This window comes from Lepidothrix coronata, unplaced genomic scaffold (assembly GCF_001604755.1).
Source record: "Lepidothrix coronata isolate B3197 unplaced genomic scaffold, Lepidothrix_coronata-1.0 Scaffold95, whole genome shotgun sequence".
NCBI classification, from domain to species: Eukaryota; Metazoa; Chordata; class Aves; order Passeriformes; family Pipridae; genus Lepidothrix; species Lepidothrix coronata.
The window spans coordinates 1,677,638-1,695,152 of record NW_016690275.1 but is presented as its reverse complement, the minus strand read 5'-3'; the positions used below and the strand labels follow the sequence as shown (position 1 = coordinate 1,695,152).

At 38.2% G+C, this 17,515-nt stretch overlaps 1 protein-coding gene and 1 long non-coding RNA gene across 2 annotated transcripts in view; both read left to right on the top strand.

The window, feature by feature from the left end:
- Positions 1-17,515, top strand: part of HMGA2 (high mobility group AT-hook 2) — a 106,977-nt gene that overhangs the window by 25,045 nt on the left and 64,417 nt on the right. The window lies entirely within an intron of this gene.
- Positions 627-15,552, top strand: LOC108500867. The gene is made up of 3 exons (XR_001876039.1): positions 627-675; positions 15,004-15,083; positions 15,394-15,552. It is a non-coding gene; the product is annotated as an uncharacterized LOC108500867 (long non-coding RNA).

Genomic DNA, 17,515 nt, shown 5'->3' with positions numbered 1-17,515 from the left:
AGTCTGAGGATTAGGGTATCTCGTGGCAATGATGCATGAGAGCAGTTGCTCTGATGGATGTTGCAGCAGGTAGGTGCCATGAGGAGCAGGTTTTAGTTCGTTTGATCTGAAGTCCACCAAGGAGCTATTTTTACCACTGTGCCAAATGCATTACTTTCCAGGGAAAAAAAAATTGTCCATCCACAAATTAGCCACAGAACAGTTATTTTGTTCTTTTTTTTAGAATGAGAGAGAAGCATAAGGTTTGCAGTAGTCTGAAAGTAAGGTCGTGTGTTCTAGAAGTATCTTAGCAAGATGCAGCAAATATATTCACAGCCAGTAGATTCTCTTGAACATTGCTGCTGGACCAAAAGTCTTGAAGGAAAATTCTTCTGTCCTGGTCCATGTCAGCACTGTATAAACATATGTCATAGATCAGGTTTGGAGGAAAGTTTTTGTTTTCCTTTTTTTTTTTATTTCAATGAATAGTTGCAGTAAAACTTTTTTAACAGTTCAGCTGTTCAACCTGTTTATTTCCTAACTAACCCTTGCAGTTTTACTAACCCTTATTTTTTGTGACATCATAATGATTTCCACAGCAACTAGTTGTGAGGTTGAAAACAAAGGTTAGTTTAAACAAAGGTTATGATTGCAGGTGCAGAGTGAACAGACAAACTCTTAAGAAACAGGTTTCAGGTAAATGACTCTATTAATAAAGAATGAGAAGGTTGGGTAAAAATCCCCAAATGGATGATGCGCAATACCAACAGAGGTGATTCAAGCTGAACAGTTGTTAGGATTTGCTATGAGGCTGTAGTCTTGTTTGAAGGCCATAAGAATACATGAATCTGCAAGAAATTATTCTCTGCTGGAAATGCTGAAGTTGCTATTTAAAGCTGCAGTGTTTGTCAGAATGAAGTTACCTCCTGACTTTTGTGTTGTTTCAAAACAACACTACTATTGAACAACAATACTATTGAATCCTCAGGAACTTCGTTGTGAGTGTGATCCATGTGTGGGCGACAACCATGATGAGTTTCTTGCATAAGCTTCCTCAGATTATCAGCAGCAAGCATTTCTGATGAACTTCATCACATTCACTGTTGGAATGAAGGGACACGGCAGAGAAATTCTAGCAGCAGTAATCTTGCCTTTGTTACCAGAAGTTCCCGCACCTTTTTGATGATGTTTCCTACCTCCAACTTCACTTTTGGGTTTACAGCTCACTTCTGCTGCTTAGTGGGGCTCATAACCCCATTTGAAGGAGTCATGACAGTCCTCAGCGTTCAGGAATGTCTGCCTTATGTCCCCACCAAGCAGAGAGATTTTTAATTCCTCCTCTGTACATTGGAATTGTTAGTTTAAACAAGAAACGAGATGCTTGACTGAGTCCATAACAACCAAGTAGTTCCTGTGGCCATCCTTTTGTGTTCGTATCCCTGTAGTCCTTGTTCTTCCTTGGACAGCTTTCTGGGAAAGCTTATATATCACAGCAGCTTTAGGAGCTTTGTTTCTTACACTTCTTCCTGGCTCCTGACAGAGATGGAAGCCTGTCCATGTCCATGCTTTGGCCTTGGTTCAAGACTCTCTGCAGAGTTCATGGCCCCAGCTCACTTCAGATGGGTACCTGTCACCCTTCAACCACTTCATCTCCCTGTGGTGATCTCCCCCTACCCCGTGCCTGGGCATGTTTATCAAAAAGCACCTGGAAAGGTTTGTGAAGATTTCATTAAACGGGCAGCAGATGCTTTCCTCTCTCCATGCTTTTCTTCAGCTTCTTCCCATATCAGACCTTGAGACAGGACTCATGTTTATTGGCGTGGCATTTAATAAAGTTACATTAGGTCTTGCTTTATTTAATTCTGTTTGTGTTCCTCAGGCATCGTTGTCATACTTGTTTCCCTCTTCTGATAACAACAGGAGGGCTTTCTGTGTGGGCCGCTTGTTCTAAAACTCTAAATACTTTCCAAATTTCCTTTCCCTTGTAATTTCCCAAAGGTGCTATTTCTTAGTTCCTCTGGCATACTTCCCCTAGGATTTGTCTTTTTTTCCCCCTAACATTTCAGAGTTTGGACAGGGACTCTTTGCTTCCTGGAGTTTTAATAATTATATCCTCTGTGCCCAGCCATGGCCTGTTACTGGAGTCATGTGCACTAGGTTTCTTACAGGAATTTTCTGTTTGCTGCTCCCAAGACAGCAGAGTCTTGTCATAACTAGCATTAGAGTAAGAACTACAAATGCATTGGGCTTTTCCTGAGCAGCAGGACAGTTTGGGAGGGGCTGCTGACTCTTGATTTATCCACCCTGAGGAAATGACCTGTATAAGTTTGCTCTCTTTGATGAGAAGAGATAGAACAGTCCTTCTGGGGAGTGCGGTGTATTATGCATATCATTTTAATCATATTTCTGTGTAGCCTTTACAACTGTTTGTCAAGATGATACCTTTTCCCTTTTGAAAATTAAGACATTTTTGGTAACTTTGCAGTACAGTTTCTTCAGGTGCTTGAAAATTAAGTTTGTATAGAAGTAAACACAAGGCAGAAGTAGCTTTTAGGGATGTTGCAGTGATGCTGACATCTTTTCAGGGACATGGACTGTTTTAGGTTTGTGTGAGTGATATTCAGGTAACTAGGATAGATTGAGGTGATTAATCACTTTTCCTTAATGACTAATGAGTCAAGATGAGAGGTGATCCGCCATCCCTTGAGCTGCCTCTGTGGTCCGAATATAAAGCCATGCCATGAAGAAATGAGAAGACTAGTTGTAAGGTTCTTGTTTTGTTCTTCTTTCCCCTGTCGCCTATCATGTTTTCCCTTTTGTCTCCTGGGCCCCGTCTTCCAGCCTGCTGCAGGTTGCTGTAAACCTCTCTTTCCAATCCTCTTTCAGCTAAGTAAACCTGATATATGGGAATAGTACTCCTAGAAATATTTACTCTGGTAGACACTGCATTCCCTTGGCTGTGTAGATAAAATAGAAAATCCTTTAGCTTTGTGAGGAAATGTGCAGACACCAACAGATGGTATCCGCTGAGGCTTTTGCATGCCAGAAAGGACAAAGAGGATAATAAGAAGACCTGTTGTATTTATCAGGTACCTAGAAAATCTGTGATTGTCAATGGATAAATGCAAACACACTCACATTCCTGGTCCTGAAGCACTCTGAAATCCTGCTGCAGGATTCAGTTGTCGTGAAGTCACTCACCTTTATACGCACTAAGCCGTGATGTTGGTAGTTATTTTAGTCTCAGTTTCACAGTAACTGTACCTGGAATGATTACACCAGCAACAATGTGAAACATCTTAATGCAAATGGCAGAGATGAGTGGCAGTAGGCTGGAATCTTTCAAACTCCCACCTCCACTGCAGCCGTGCTGCACATCGGGGCTTCCCACAGCTGGGAGTACTTAACTCACAGCCTCCAAGTAAGTAGCTTCTATTTAATTTTGAGCACCAGAACATCTCTGCTAAGAAAGAAACTGAATTTCCTGAAGCTTGTGGAGCTAGGATTGGAGACAAACAAGTTTGTAGGAGGTTTAAACATTAAAAAAACCTGAGATTAGTCTCATGTTCTGGGCTTGATTTTTTTTTTTTTAGCCTCTTCTTAGCTGCTTCTCTTTCTTAAATGAGTATTGTATTCCATTAGCCTCGGTGAAGAGAACTCCCAGAGACTAATGGGATTCTTATGGCATTTTAGTCTTCATTCAGCTAAATACTCTTCAGATGTTACATATGTAAAACAACCATGGCTGATGAACGCATTATAGTATATTTATATAACGTACAAAAATACTTAAGGGCCTGCAGTCTTTTTGTAACAGCTGAATAATGCCTTTGTTTCTTTGAAGAAGTCAGGAGGCTGTGAGTGGCTGTGGTGAGGAGTCATGTAAGGATCAGTCACATCTGATTTGGTCAGAATGAAATATTGAATGAGAAGTCAAAAAGAGATACCCTTTGTGTGAATTGGATGCCATATGAGAAAGAACAGATCAACCTGTATGAGGCTTGTGAGGTCCTTTGAAGTGCCTGTATTGGAGCAATTTTTCTACATACGTATGCACTCAGACAGACATGCATATTTTCAAATCAAAGAAGTTCCAAGGCAAATACCTTTTAATATAGAGAATAGAAAACATTAATATAACAGAAATAGAAAATATTAAATTGTGCATAAAATTAAATTTTATTAAATCATATACAAATATAAAATACTAAATAATATAGAAAATAATATTGCAGTTAAAAATTTCCAATTCTAATGTTTTTAAGCCTGAGAGACTGAAAATTGAGGTTACACTTGGAAAAAAGTCCCCAACAAACAACTCAAACCCCCACCATATGCTGTTTCTCAAAGCTGGAAAAATATGCAAACACTTTGTTAAGATCAGTCAACTTTGTCTCCTCCTCATGTCCCTTTCCTCACAACCACAATTCGTTCCTCACAACACAGACCTTTCCTGTAGAGACACTGCAGTAGTGACCCCTAATAGTAAAAGCATTTTTTTTTTAAATAAGTTACTTTTCATTATAGCTGTGGCAGACATTAGTGGGGACAAAATGTTAACCTCCCCAGTGAAATAATTTGGGTTTTTTTCTGTGTTTAGTTGTCATTTTTTCTTTTTCTCTTCTTTAACTGAGATTTTTACTTTATCCTTAGATAGCTTGTCTTTGAATCCAGAATGTGTACCAGGATATCATTTAAAGAGAGATGGCCAACCTTCTGACTTCATTTCATCTGATGGATTATGTTTTGTCTGGAGTCACTGTGGTAGCTCTTGTTGATGCCTGACTGTGTGGGGAGCGTGCTCAGGCCTGGAGACTGAGTTGTCCGTGGGTCAAGTTCAACTTGCAGGTTGTGAGGAAGGCATCATTGTTTTGTACCCAGTGATAGCAAAGTTATTTAATTTCATGTTTCTTGGCAAAAAAAGGAGTCCGTCTTGCTTCTGAAGTCCTACATAATACCCAGCAGCATTGATCAATAATTACTTCTGCATTCTTAGACACCAAAATGTTGTCTTTCTAAATAGAAAATGATGTGATACAAATCCTGAAATTATGGAATAAATAATATGGAGTGCTATGTGCAAAATATAAAAAATGTATCGAATGCACCAAGAGCCGTGTTTAATGATCTGGCAAACAATCTCACTCTCTGTGTATGCAGCTCGGACTGCATTTAATATGGCATGCCCTACATGTGGCATTCAGCTCCCTGTGACTTTTCCATTTAGTTCACTGATGTGCACTGGTTTTCTTGAAGTGCTTGGGAAAAAGAAGTTGAGCAGCAACTAATCTCCTTCAGGAAAATAATGATAATGTAGCACTTTACAAAATAAATATGAAAAGTAAATGTTTGGCAGGGTTAGTAAAAAGAGTTAAGGTTAGGTATATAATCAGAATTGAACAATCCTGTCTTTCACTTATTTGCATGCTTATAGTGCTAATTGCTGCCTCAGGTTTTATTTTAAAAGTTGCAAGTTGATATGCTGTTTTAAAAGGCATGAACTTATCTTACCGAGTGAATGAGCAATGATACAAGAATATTTGTTAAAGAGTCATTTCCTAGTACCACAAACTGAGGAAGTAATTTGAAATGAGTAACTAGTCGATTTAATAAGTCAGCTAATGTACTCTTGAAAGGAATGGAAATAATTTAATATCAAACTAAAATATTTGATAAAGAACCCTTGTACCTTCATCTCTCAGGCTTGAATCAAGTATTTAAAATTTGTGGAAGAGTTTTCTCTGACTTTAGTGTGGGTTAATCAGATTTTTGCAAATACATTAAACAATTAGGCTGGTTGATCCTTTACAGCACAGTTCTTACAGGAGATTATGTAGATAGATGGTAATTTTGACCTTTATTAACATTGCCTTCTGTGGTGGTCAGTGGAGATATTTGAATAGTCATGAGGTGCTGATGTAAAGTAGTCAGTTTGCTATTACTACCGAAATGTGTCCTTAAGTACTAGAATGCAGTTAGCAGAGCTAAGCAATAAAAGCTGTTTGTTCAGCTAAAGTCCAAAACCTTGATTTTAATATGTTTGACAAGGTCTTTCACAAGAAAACCATTTCTCTCCAGGCAGACTTCCAAGTGTTTTTTTCATCTATTTTTAAGTGGCATTTGTAGGTCAGAGAGGAGAAGCTGAGTTGTCTTAGCTTGTTGCAATTCACCTTCTTCACAGAGCAGTAACTGAATTTTATGGCTTTAAAATTTTTTCCTTCTATGTAATAAAAATGAGTATAACAACAGGAATAGATGAACTAGTAGTAATGAGTCATAAAATCAATGCAGAAAATCCCCAAGGATACGTAGTTGCTTTTCAGTAGTTCTTTTTCAGTTATTTTTGCAGCTTTCTTCTCCAGGAAGGAATTTTGCACATGTTAAAAAGCAGGCCTGAAAATTCACTTTCATAGGAAAATCATTAATGATGGATTGTAGTAGAAATTGATGTGGCTATAGAGTTTAGTTTGTTTCTTTAGGATTTTTTTTTCTAAAACAAGTAGCAAATAGTAGAAAAATATGTTCTTGTAAAGTATCCTGTATAATGCCGTATCCTGTGTAATGCAATGATTTATTCAGTACACTAGCTTCGGGGGTTTTTTTGCTTTTGCTACTATTGATATTTTTATTGATGTTAGTAATGGAGTTCATGATGCAAAGATTTTTGCAATTAAAGTTGGGAGGTTTTTTCCCATCAAGAACTCGAGAGTCAATATGCAGAAAAGTATCTGAAATGCTTATTGCTTTATCCTATAAAAGCTGTTAGCAGAGGTCCAGCACTTTTGGCACATTTAATATAAAAATGAACAAGGACCAATAAAAACTAACAGATAAAGTTGTTGTAATAGAAAAAAATGAACAAAAGAAAATTTAATTTGGATATCAAGAGTATTTCTAAAAATGTATTTCTAAAATGTATTAGGCCTCCCAGGGGTTGTACTGGAAAGCAAATTGCTTTAGTCCCTTAAAGAAGAGCTACCAAACTGCGAGGAAATTGGAGTTAAGCTCAGCTATGCCTGTTAATACACCGCTCCTGTCATCAGGAGTCATCATAGCAAGATCAGCTGCTTCATTTCCCCACTGCCTTTTGTTGCTCTGGTGGAATCCAACCCACTCATCTCAGTTGCTGCCCTAGAACGTGCCAGGTTGCTGTGTTGACACCCCAGCAGACGCAGTCCCACACTTTGGCAGTCTAGGAGAGCATCTACAGCACTGTCTCAAGGTCTGCCTCAGTCTCTCCTGATGTTACAGCTGCAGCTTTTCACAGATGTGCAGTCAGGTGGCCCATGCAACCACTGATCACCTTTACTCTTTCTTGGGTTCTTAATGTCCCAGAGGGCCAATCCTGACAGAAGTGTGACATTCTTATACACTTTTGAAAGTAAATGGACATTTCAGAGTTTCTAAACATAAAGCGTTGCAAGATGCCATAACTTACGGAAACCTAAGCAAAATAATGGGTGTCCACACATATTTCCCTGCTTTAGCTTGTTCTTAGGTTTATGGGGAAAGAGAATGGGAGAAGTCTATGATGTTCTTTCTGATACTTCTGTTCTTTTATGATCCGTAGAATCACCTTCTTTTTGGCAATGAATTTCTATCTGTCTCAGCTAGTTCAGCAGTGAGACACATTTACCCCCTAGGAAAGCATGTTGCTTTTTCCTGCTTAAAGCCTCCTGTTCCTGTGAGGCCTGTCCCTGTCTTCCTTACCTTTGTATTTTTAAAAGCTTTTCCCAACACCTAGTCTCTTGTTATGCCTTTTCTTTAGACCCGTGTTTCTTCTCAGAAATTGGAAAAAATTGAGGTAGAGCATCTGACAGTGACTGTGGACAGTTCCAGAAAGTCCATGGACTGTGGGATTGAGCATGCACAAAAAGAAAAGGGGCAAATGGCAACATGCTTTCAGAGCAAGAGAGGCTGAAAGGACAGATAAAGAGGGAGTTGTACCCTCTAGACAGTTAAAAACCTGATAAAAGGAAAGAGGAAACAGACATTAAAGACAAATGGAAAGAAAGATAGGCTGTAATCTACTGTACAACATAAAATAAAGGAAAAGTGGAACAAAGCCAGAAGGGATAAAAAAAACCAGGATATTACATTGCATTATACGAAAATGTAGTAGAAAGTCAGTGGGCTTTCCTGCAATCAGGGGACTAGATGAGGTGAGGAGTATTTCACAGTCCAGACTCTTGTGGTTCTGTGATACTAAGGAAGCAGAAGTAGGGAGGGAAGCTCAAAGGAGGGACACAGATTAAATAACAGTTTGAGTGGTGTAAAAAAGGCAAAACTTTAGAGGAAACCTCATAGTTTGTGAGTATCAACTCACAGAATTCTTGAGTTTATACTTGTGTATTTAGATGGAGATTCAGTGAAGCTATCTACTGTTAAAGATATTATTCATGTGGGAAGCTGTACTGAGCAGTCCTGAAGACAATGCTCACGGCCTAATCAGGAGCTCAGTGTGGTCAGAACTGTCCCACTGCACATGGGCTTGTTTCCAGAGTCTCTGACCACTCAGCCCGAAAGGCAAATGCAGAACTTTTGCCACTACAATTTGGCAAGTGTCTCTGAAGCAGAGGAAGTAGTCATGAGCATGTTTTGCCCACTGACCTGTCTTCTGACTAAATTGTTGGTGTAGGAGGAGAACTCTATATAAGAGCAATGAGACAGAATATTTCTGCTATTAGTGTCCATGGTTAAGGGGTAAAGGAAATAACTCAGAACTTGTTCTAGCATCGTCACCCAGCAAACCACACACTAGTATCACTCAAGGAGTATTTATATGGCATTCCTATCTTAGGTACTCAGCAGTGCAACATACTTCTCTCTTAATAATATCAGCTGGAAAGGCTGACTAAGAGTCCAGATACTGTTTTCCAATTTGTCTTTGTTTCCTTCCCTTTCTGTAGAGATGGGTTGATTGTTTATAATGTGTTTAACCCTAATGGGTACCAGATAAGCAACAATTTTAAGCAAATTTAGGTCTCCGTAACTAATCAGCAGTTGCTAAAACTCTGACACTCGTTGTCCATATCTGGTGTGCTGTGAATTTCCACCACCATTTGATTAGTAAGTTACTCTTCGTGGTCTTTTCTGAAAGAGAACTGTTATCTGTATTTTCACATTCAGGCTCTCCACCCCCTTGTGCCATATGTTCCATTTAAGGTTCCAGGACAGGAAATATAGTAGAGATACCCTTCACTTTCACATCTTATGACAATTAAGTGCTTTACATTGATTCAGACTTTCAGTTTCCCAGTTCCAGCATTCCACAGATGGGACTTTGTGTTAAAGAAATAGAAGTTAAAGAAATAGAAGTTAAAGAAAGCTTTGCCTCTGTATTCAAGTGCTGATTTTGTAATTTCCTTTCATTACTATCCAAGACAAAACCAGGCAAAATGCCTTTTGTCTATTGTGGATTTTTATTCCCATGGAAAGATTTTATAGACACAGTTTAGTGTTTAAGAGAATCTAAAGGTCCATGTTACTCTGACCTTCTCTTATGCAAAGGTGCTAAGTTCTACTGGCAGAAGCCAGGCTGTAAGTGAGTGGAGGTGGAGAAGGATTTTCATGAGATTTCTTAGTTGCAGCAAGCCGCAATAACTCCGACGAGGTATTACATTTTATACTAATTGAGGATTCCAGCAGGGTGCACTCACTATTTAAAATTAGTGTTGGTTTTGTTGTTCTGGGATTTTTGTATAGGTTGGGATAAGTCACCAGAAAACTGAAGAACAGCAACATTGTGGTCCACCAGAATTGTAGTAGGTGCTGCCAGCAGGGTTACTAGTCACTTTCAATAATCAGATGTCATCTTTTTAGGAGTCTTGATGTCAGTGCTGTGTGCAGCCCAAATATCCTATAGAAGGAAGACTGTATCAGACTATATATGTCTATATAGCTGAGATTTTTGACTATATATGTCTAGCTTGCATGCTCTTTGCCTTTAGTTCTTTTAATGTACAGAAGATAATGACCTGAGGATGATAGATCAGAACCTGTGATGCTATTGAAATTACCAGAAATTGAAAGAGAGTATCTCAGAGTAGCATTTGTCTCAGACTCACTGTCTTCTAACCTTGTGTAGTTAGAAGAAGCAGAACCTGCTCTTTTATTACATGGGTATACACACAAGAGACACCATGCAGTGACGTACAAATAGGCAAACAGATCCTAGGTGCGTTTGCCCAGCTGTTTTTTTCAGTCCATAGTAATTTAAGTTTGAAAAGGCCGAGCCTAAAGTAGTACCTGTCACCACATAACATTTGCGGCTTCACTAAACATAGCCAATGTCTTACAATTATGAGCCTAGCCTTTGCCATTTTGGGCATGACACCTCTAGGTGTATTTTAGAACTGCTGAGGATGCTTTTAACTACAATTAAAAACACATTTCTAGTATGGTTTTGAAAAATGGCCTTCCTTTTTTTGCCTACAAATTCACCTCAGGAAATATTTGTGGTTGCCATTTATAGTACTTAGAACACTAACTACCTGGTCACATCTACAAATTAGACAATTAAACACCTAAGAACTAGGAAATGAACCTCTGAAATAATCCTCACAGGTATTTCTGGAAGCAAAATTCCAACCAAAAAATTAATGAAGTCAGGCTCTTTCAGTAACAGCAAAAAGCCCAGAGCCACTAAATTAGTTTTCTTGTAAAGTGGTTATTGACCCAGGTTTTTTTAGGTGAATGATGATACAAATATTTGATTAATACAGAAAAGCAGTGAGTAACAGTATTGACAAAAAAATACTTGTTTAGAATATAGATATCTTAATGAAATTAAAGGTATTAATTAAAGGTGGTGATGAATAAATGGCCTCTGAAATAGTATTCTACATGCAAATAAAAATTTGATCATGGCTAGAAGAATTGCAGGTTGGCCCACAGTGCTCTACCTGTTTGCCTAAAGCTGTTGAAGGATAGATTTAAATATAGTCTCTGGAGTCTTTTCTCTGAAATCCTCAAAAATGTGTACTTGAACTGAGTAATAGTGTTTATGAGAAGTTGATTCTGATTCCACAGACTCATTTAATGGAAGCTAGTCAACCAGTGTTTAAAGCCCAGAAATACACAGTCATGTGTCATTGAGTCTGATCATGAATGCATGATTCTAGAGCAAAGAGCATTTCATTTGTTCTTGGGAAAAGGAACCTCAAATTCTCTTATACAAAAAGAGCATATATAAAATTCATACAGTCATATAGTCATACAGGGCAAAGACGTCCTACTGAATCATTCTTGTTCTTCTACTTCACTGTAATTTCTTCTCAGTCATATTTGAGTTTGTAAGTAGGTACAACATACCAGTGAGGTTAAAAGGAAGGGTCAATAGGGTGAAGTGACTTTCATTCAACAAGAAGACTGCTTACAGACATCTTAAGTGTTCCAAGTATGTATATACCAATTATCAAAATTACTTTAAAAGGATTATGAAGAGGTTGCCATTTCTAAGGAGATGTGTGGAGAGGAGAATTTTAAATAAATAGTTCACAAAAAGTAGAAGTCATGCCCAAATGAAGGAGACAAGAAAATATGTTAAATGTGAAGCATGTTAAATGGAATACATTGATGAAGGAGGACTAAAAAGGGTCTGAGGAATAACCTGGTAAGGGCTTGGAAGTATTAATAAAAACACTTTCATACATGCTGGAAACAGGAAGTCATTGAAGAGCATGTAGAGACAATGAATCTTGAACAAGTAAAAGGAGAGCTCAAGTAAGGCAAGGCCACAGGAGTAGAGCGACACAAATTTTAGGCGTCTTAGAAGAATTTAAGAAGATTTCCACATCAGAACCTTTCTTTACAGGGAGGGATTTGGGGGAGCTGTCTAGTGTTGGAATACAGGTGAAGGAGTTTTCAAACAGATCAATAAATCAGTAGTGACAAATTGTCAGGAACAAACACTGTTCTCCAAAGAAGTCAGATCAAACTGAAATACAAAATTTCTAAACTTCCTACAGTAAAGTCGTAGCTGTAGGGCATAGGGCGGGTGGCTTAACCTCAGAGAAGGTGGTGGCAGCCATTATGACATCAAGAAAGCTCCTGGAACTATGGGCCAGTAGGTCTGATCACCACTCCAGGCAAATAGGTATAAGCTATGGAAAAAACCCCAAAACTATAGAAACTTGGATAAGTATAATATTGATAGGTACAATAAGTAAAAAAAAAAAAAAAAGTCAGTAATCTTTTTTTTTAGAAAGGAATGTGTATCACAAACCTGTTGCAGTTCTCTGAAAGAAAACTAGTAAGTGTGTGGCCAGGAATGGTTCAATCAGTGTGATGTGTCTTGTTTTCCAAAATAGTTAATTTCAGTGTTATTCATTGAGTACTTTAAAGGAATTAAGTGTCAGGGAATGAGAGAGAAGGTTCTCTCCTGGGCTACTTTGACAATATACCTGTATATTTCCAATAGGAATTGTGCTGAGACCTATGCTGCTCAAAATTAATAATTTGGAACTAATTGTGTGAAGTTATGAATTGGTGATGATAAAAAAATTAGTTAATACTAAAATAGATGATGAACAGTTAAAAAAGGAACTCATGCTACTTAAAGGCTTGGCAATGCAATGGCAGGCAATGCTTTATGTTGTTGTGTTCAAGGTGATGAGAAGCAGCTCTGCTTTTGCAAAGGTGACCTCTGAGGTATTTATTGCTGAATGGAAAAGAGAACTTGGAGTCATGATGAATAGTTCTTGCAAAATACCAGTTTTGTTAGGGCAGTGGTCAAAAGAAGGAATAAAATATTAATAATTGTTAGGAAAGGAAAAGAGAATAAAATGTAAAACATAATTCTGACATAGCGCATTGACCCACTTGGATTTTTAATGGATTTGAACACTACAAATAATAATCAATCTGAAGAAGTGCAGATGAATGTTAGATTGTTCAAAAATACAGAATTATTTCCTCACAAGGGGAGATAAACAGAATAGGTCTTCTCAAAAATAAGAGACAAACTTAAGAAGAAACAGGACTGAGACCTGTACATCTAATTAATTTTGTATAGAACATGAATGGAAAATAATTATTTATTATTTCCCAAAATCTAACAATTAGAAGACAAACAGAAATTGTTTAGGTAAGCACAAGCAAAAGGGAGTATTTTTTTCACACAATGCAGTTAAATTGTTGAGTTTGTTAGCATGGAAATTCTTTATGTCAGATGTGTAAATTGATTTACAAAAATGTTAGGCAAATTAAAAGGAAAAAAAAAGTAAAATACAGAAGAAGGATTTTTACAGACTGTACAGAAAGTGTTTTTAAACTCAGTGGACTTAATGCTGTATCCCACTTTAAAATGCAGGAAATGTCATTCCATATTTGCCACGTGTATCTTTCCTCAGCATCCATTATTAGCCACTGTCTGAGCTGGCACCCCTCTAGAAATAGATTTTTATTCTGACTCACTGCAAATGCTCTTAAGGTCTTAATTTCTAGTTCAGTATGCTTCTATACTATAGTTAATATTTAAATAATAAGAAATTTCAGCTGAAATAGTAATTCCAGCATCTCCTACAAAGAAGAATATGTGTTTTGATGCGTATAAAGTATCTGGGACCCCTATACTGGAATTATGTCTCCCAACTTTTACATCTTTTTACGTAACACAAGTAAAGATTATAATTTCTGTTATATGCAGAGAGACTGCAGTAAGTTCCGTGTGCTTTCTGTAAGTTCTTTACCTGCTTTAGATATGGTAGTATATGGTAGTATACTGCAGGAGAATTTTTCTGAACACTGGATAGAAATATTAGTATTTTTAATGAACATGAGTATGGAACAGTTTGTCCTGTTACAGCACATCTTCGATTCCCTAACAGCGTATCTACATCTCTTTTTCCCTTATCATATATATATATATATACACCCATCTATGTGTGTCTGTGAGAGAGAAAAACCTTTAACACGTTGCAAATAAGTTCTGTAGGTGAAAAACTTTCCACATTAATACTCAAACGTTTCCAAATGTTCAGTGTTAGTTAAGCGTGATGAAGTGTACTTATTAGATAGAAAGAATTGTGAATATGCTGAATTTCAGGTAATATTGTGGTAGAAATCACATTGGGATTTACTGAATTTCATCCCAATAGCATGAGGTGAGATGTAATAAATACAGGCAGAGGAAGAAAATAATACCTACTGCACTGCTGTTTTTTATGGTTGAACTCAATGATTTTAAAGGTCTTTTCCAACCTAAATGATTCTATGATTCATTTCTTCCTCTTTAAAAACAAACAAATAAACCGAAAACAAAAAAAAACCCAACCCCCCCCACCCCAAAACCAACCCACAAATAAACCAAAAAAAACCCAACTCAACAAAAAAAATCAAATAAATTAATTAAAAGCACCCTTTCAAAATGACAAGTCAGATACACCTGTGGTAGAAGTCTGTGGCATCAGTTGACTTACTCCATGGATGATTTTGCACAAACAGAATTTCAGTTACATGATTGAGAAATGAATGCCCTCAGTGGGTGCTGGAAGGTGAACTGCCACGCAAGGAGGCAGGTCCCCGGGCAGATGGGGTAGCAGAGGTACCTCTATGGTAGCTCTCCTCCAGGGCTTACAGGGAGAGTAGCAGCTACTTTCCTTTGCAGAGGCTAAATTCTGCTGGCAGCAGGGATGGCAGGGAAGTGTTGGGTTAGAGCATGTTCTGCGGTATGGCACAGTTACTCTCCCCACCTGATAGGAAGGGGTTTTTTCCCCCCTCCTTCTCTGGTTTATGTCAGTGGAAGGTTGCATGAATTAAAGATGTTTTCTAACATGTTCTACCAGACTTTTTATCCCCTATAACATTTGGAAACATAGTCTGTACCTATCGCAGTAAAGTCTGAGCGCTTCATAAAGGTTTGTGACCTAAACTGGAATAGATACAAGGCAGTAATATCTCCTTTTATAGTGAGCAAAAATAGCGTTCACTGGTTTGCTCAGAGGAATATAGAAAGGGATATAGAAAGGAATAAATAGCGCAACCATGAACAGCGCTGAAATCTAACACTCCTGCTATCTTTAGGGTTGTTCCTCCTGCATCAACTTCTGCACTGTAGACATGAAACCTTTGAAAAGTGATTTGTGAAACTGAAACATGTCAAGGTAGATTCATGTAATATTTTGTGGAGATTCCAGATAAAGTTGGGGGGCAGTTACACATTTTAAAAAATATGTTTATAATTAAGTTAATTAAAGCATTAAACAGTGCCAACAACGGCAGTATCTGCCTCTGTCATATTGATGTAGCTCAATTGTTGTTTAGTTTCCCTGTTTTCTTAACTTTCTGGAGAATAGCAGATGTTGAAGTGGATGTAAAAATCTATCAAGTGTCCAAATCTACCTGGAGTTCTATGCAGAGACAATATGATGACACTGATTCCGTTTTCACCACAAAATTCTACTCTAATTCCAGTTTAGGTCCAGTTGCTGTCAGAAAAGAAACCAGATCCTTCAAGCTACTGTCTCCTTGGCTGAAGGGGACAGTTTAACAGCAGGAAGACTATGTTACCATTTGACAGATCCTGGGTTTCCAAAACAACTGGAATGTTGTGAGGAGCAATTTAGAGCAGCCCAGGGCAAAGGTGGGTTGCTGCAAAACTAATTTAGCTGAACCTGCACATGCAGTGCCTGATTTCTTGATGGGAATTTAAGAAGGTTAGTTTAAAAAGCAAAGAAACCATAAACAAAAATAAACAGTGAGAATATGTACTCTTCATGCTTAACGAGAATCTTGAAAATGCTGGTAATGTGGTGAAACAGCCACAGGCTGTATATTTTTTTTTGTCCTTGTTAATCTTGGTAGACTATAAAGAGAGCAAGGTAAAACCTGCATACCTGTCCCCAGTTTTACCTTACCTCCTCTGCCTTCTGCAGACTGAACTTTTGGGGAAGCCAGAGGCCCCAAGGAAGGTTGCAGCTAAGCTGATGTTTTGCAGCAGAGGACAGAGACTTGGTGTGTGGCACTTCCAGTGCAGCTATTTCCAAAATCTGCTGTGTTCTGTACAGCCAAAGGAAAGGCTTGTGGTCAACAAGCCAGAGAAGAAAAGAGACAAAAGGAATGAGCTGGCCCCAGGTTTCAAGCCATTGCCATATAGTTTATCTCATCTTTGGGGCAAAGTTATGTGACTGGGAAGTTAAGACAGGAACAGGCTTCTTCCTAGAGCAGTGTACTGAAAGGGCTTGCAGGATTTTTAGGATGCCTGAATTCATGCTATAATCGGAAAAGCATCACGGCTCCATTGAGTTGTAAAGGACAAAGTCAGAGTGACTTTGCATGTGCTGCATGACCTCAGAGCAACAGGAGTTGTTAACTACCCAAACAGCTAGAGGTATAGAATGAATTCAGCTGAAGAATCTAACAGAGCAGAGCTCTTTGACCAGGAGGAAGGTGACAGTGGGTGGGATGCATTTAGGAGGTCTCAAAGATCAGTCGTGGCACACAGAAGGAAAAATGTTCACTATCATTCTTCTGGTAGCAGAACAGAGGACATTTAATGGAAGTAGTAGCTGGTAGATCTGAAAGAAACAAGAGAAGATGCTTTATCATACAAGGCATATTGAAACACCTTATTACAGGATGTTCCAGAAACTGGAAGTGTTTATGGGGATTTAAAGATTAATTGGATAGGCTCAAAGAATGTCATTTTTATCTTGGGCTATTTAATATCAGAGCTTATGTTCAGGAAGTCCCAGAGCCATAAATCAGTGAAAACTGAGGTACCATTATGGCAAATATCTCTATGTGCTTGTCTTACTCATACACTCTTCCCTAAATGTCCCTCACTGACAACCATTTCAGAAGGGATACTGGCCTTGATAGTGTAACAGAAATGCCCATTCTCTTTTTTTTAGGAAGAGATATGGAGAAAAGATAGCATTTGAGATCTGAATAATGATACAGACATTTTACTAATAGCGTGATAGTAGCAAGCAACTAAACGAGGCATTACTGTAACTGAAAGGAGAGGATGAAGCATACCATATTGCCAGTCACTTGTTTTCATTATTGGAGACCTCTGAAGCCCTGCTCCAGCTGTTTGGAAACTCGGTGACATCCCTGAGCTCCAGGTGCTGAGTACTGTCAGTTGGCAGTGAAGGAAGTCCTTCTGAAAGCAAAGTGATTTCAAATTGGCGACAAGCAGGATTAGGTCTTTAATCACTCTTCTCCTCAGATGAAAGTGCTTATTTAGGTCACATGGAAAATTAGATTCTCCTCTCTCTCGGACATCACAAAATTAATACATGATAAACTGTGTATAGGATTTTGTTAAATGTTACTTTGCAGCTGTAATTTTGTTAGGTGGTCAGTTGACTTTTTTTTGACACCATTTCAGAACGGGAAATCGTTAATTAATCATACTGCATCATTTGTTTATATTAAAAACGTGCATTCATTTGGTATACAAATATTTATTTACTTGAATAAGATGCTGCAGCAGGATATGCGTGTGTTAGGCGCAGGAGATAGTGCTGACGAGGTTATTTACTACAATTCAACCCCAGCCTGTCACATCAGCTTTTATGTCATTTGGGGC